Below are 2,991 nucleotides of genomic sequence, written 5' to 3'. Positions count from 1 at the left end.
TCCCATATTGATCATGTGATAGTTGTCCCATATTGATCATGTGATGTTGTCCCACATTGATCATGTGATGTTGTCCCATATTGATCATGTGATGTCCCATATTGATCATGTGATAGTTGACCCATATTGATCATGTGATGTTGACCCATATTGATCATGTGATGTTGACCCATATTGATCATGTGATGTCCCATATTGATCATGAGATGTTGTCCCATATTGATCATGTGATGTTGACCCATATTGATCATGTGATGTCCCATATTGATCATGTGATGTAATCCCATATTGATCAAGTGATGGTAGACGTCTGTTGTGTGATTCAATGTAAATTAATGGAAACACCTAAAACAGCGTGTGATGTCATCACCACAGGTTTTTATTGGCTGTAAAGCCGTTGGATGGGAACACATTTTCACCAGATTTATTCTTATGACTTCTTTACCAAACATTAAGATCATTAGATTGTCACACAGATGGAAACTCAGCGACAGATGTACCGTCTTCATTTTAAAATGAGTGTTTCTTTCTCTTTGTTGTTTCTTCCTTCTTACAGGACAGGTTCACGTTTTTTAAATCTGTCTAAAACAGTACTCCCGTTCTGATAAATCCTGTGACAGCAAATGTTCATATAGTTATACAGTAAATAAATAAAAATGTTTAGCTAATTAACATTTATACATTAATAATAATAAATAAAACGTGGGTGTTTAGCTGGTGTCTGTATTCAGACAAAGGTGTGTGTGTGTGTGTGTGTGTGTGTGAGTGTGTGTATGTGTGTGTGTGTGTGTACAGACATGTCATTTCTATGGAAAACCACTGTGCAACCGCCGCCTTCTCAGCCAACCACAACTAGTTAGACATATCCGCCTTAAACTATAATCGAAAAATTAAAAAAAAAGAAGTCAAGAGTGACTTCCTTGAAATTGAAACGTTGTCACTGAACTCCCCATAACTCAAAATGTGATGTGTTCCATTGTAGCTTACTCGATAGTGAGTTTATGATATGTGTCTTACATGTAGCAGTAGCTTACGTTAATACATATTTGACTGTAAAATTAAGATTTGTGTTATCATCTTTTTGTGATTGACACCTTTGAATGAATGAATACTGATGCAACAGGTAAAAGAGAAATGACCATTTCAACATCTTTTCTCGCTGAAATATAGGCTAACATATCATTTTATCTCTGTTGATTTATTTATGTCATTGCAGTCACATGCAGGTCTGTTTGTTTTCAGTGCCTACTACTCCCCCTCCAACCTCAGCACCATCTGGAACACAGCCTGCTACTGATTCCCATGAAGGTTTTGGTATGAAAGCTGCTTGTTTTTTAAACCCTAAGACCTAAACCTTGGTCACGATGAGGTCAGATCCTTTTGTTGATGCTCTTGTAGATTCTGGATGTCATTTTGAGGTCTGCTTTTTTACTGCAGACCGGGACTCTGTCTTGACGATTGCTGCGGCTCTGTCGTTGGATGTGCTGCTGTTGGTGCTCACGTTCACCGCATGCTTTGCCTACAGAAGTAAGAGATTTCTTCACTGGTTCACACGCCACCAAACACCTCCAGTCACACACAAAGAAATACTTTTTATTCAATAGTAAGTTAGAAACATGGGAAAGGTTTTAATATTCAAACTGTAATCATCAAAGATGCTCAGTGTCCATGCCCTATAGTCCAGTTGGAGTGTAACGCCTTCCTGTTTTCTGAATGACTACAGTGACATCACCTCGGGAGGCAGCTCAGCCACTGGGAATGAACAGAACCAGATTTAACTTGGCAAAATCTAATTCAATTTACTGAATTCAAAAAGCAAGTGGGGCAACTTCTTATCAAACGCAACCACCCTTTCCCTCTATAGTACTTCACCGTGGGCGGCTGTGGCTCAGTGGTAGAGCGGTTGTCTGCCAATCGGAAGGCTGGGGGTTCAATCCCTGGCCCTGCAGTCCCATGTCGAAGTGTCCTGGGGCAAGACGCTGAACCCCAAGTTGCCAGTGAGTGTGAGTGTGTATCTGATGAGCAGGTGGCACCTTGTACGGCAGCCTCGGCCACAGTGTATGAATGTGTGTGAATGGTGAATGTATCCTGTAGATGTAAAAGCGCTTTGAATAGTCGTTAAGACTAGAAAAGATATATAAATACAGCACATTTACCGTGTAGTTATAGGAACAACAAGCAGTATTTCTTTTTTTTGTTTTGTTATTCTGGTAAAATTATCCTTCATAATGTAGCGATATTAGGTAAGAGTACTTGACTACAATACTGTTTTTCTCTCTTCCCACGTTGTCTGACAGGATGTACAGCTTGTGACAAAACAAGGAGAGGAGCGGTAAGGAGAACAGAAGAGGTTAGTGCATGATTGCAATATAATTATAATGTACACATAATATTTAATGATTTAATATTTGATGTGGCTCGGGAAAGGGAAGTTTGGGGTCCCCTGCTGGAGCTGCTGCCCCCGCGACCCGATACCGGATAAGCGGTCGAAGATGGATGGATGGATGGACATAATATTTAAGTATCAAATTAATTTTAACTATTCTTACATGTTTTTGGTGTTTGGGTTACCACATTAGATGCATATTATATTATTTACAGAAATCCACTTGGGGTGGCAGTAGCTCAGTCCGTAGGGAGTTGGGTTGGGAACCGGAGGGTCACTGGTTCAAGTCCCTGTATGGACAAAAAAATAGGGAGTGTGGATTGGTGGCTGGAGAGATGCCACTTCACCTCCTGGGCACTGCCAGGTGCTGTTGAGCAAGGCACCGTACCCCCCACCTGCTCAGGAAGCTGGTTCAGCTGGCAGCCCACTCACTCTGCCATCTCTCCATTAGTGCCTGTATAGATCCTGAGCCTATGTGTGTGCGTGTAGTTCAGGACTGTGTGTGATTGCTAACAAAGTGTGGTCACAGAGTCCATCCATCCATCCATCTTCGACCGCTTATCCGGTATCGGGTCGCGGGGGCAGCAGCTCCAGCAGGGGACCCC

General features: G+C 41.8%; 1 protein-coding gene across 1 annotated transcript in view; it reads left to right on the top strand.

Annotated features, from left to right (window-relative positions):
- Positions 1 to 1,265, top strand: part of LOC117944050 — a 4,628-nt gene extending 3,363 nt beyond the window's left edge. The window contains exon 5 of the mRNA XM_034870573.1: positions 1,243 to 1,265. The gene's annotated coding sequence lies outside the window, so the exon portion shown is untranslated. The remainder of the gene's footprint in view (positions 1 to 1,242) is intronic.
- Positions 1,266 to 2,991: the final 1,726 nt, after the last annotated feature.

Source organism: Etheostoma cragini, chromosome 4, assembly GCF_013103735.1.
Source record: "Etheostoma cragini isolate CJK2018 chromosome 4, CSU_Ecrag_1.0, whole genome shotgun sequence".
In the NCBI taxonomy this organism is placed as follows: domain Eukaryota; kingdom Metazoa; phylum Chordata; class Actinopteri; order Perciformes; family Percidae; genus Etheostoma; species Etheostoma cragini.
Note: the sequence above shows the minus strand (reverse complement) of the source record. Positions and strands in the feature narration are given on the sequence as shown.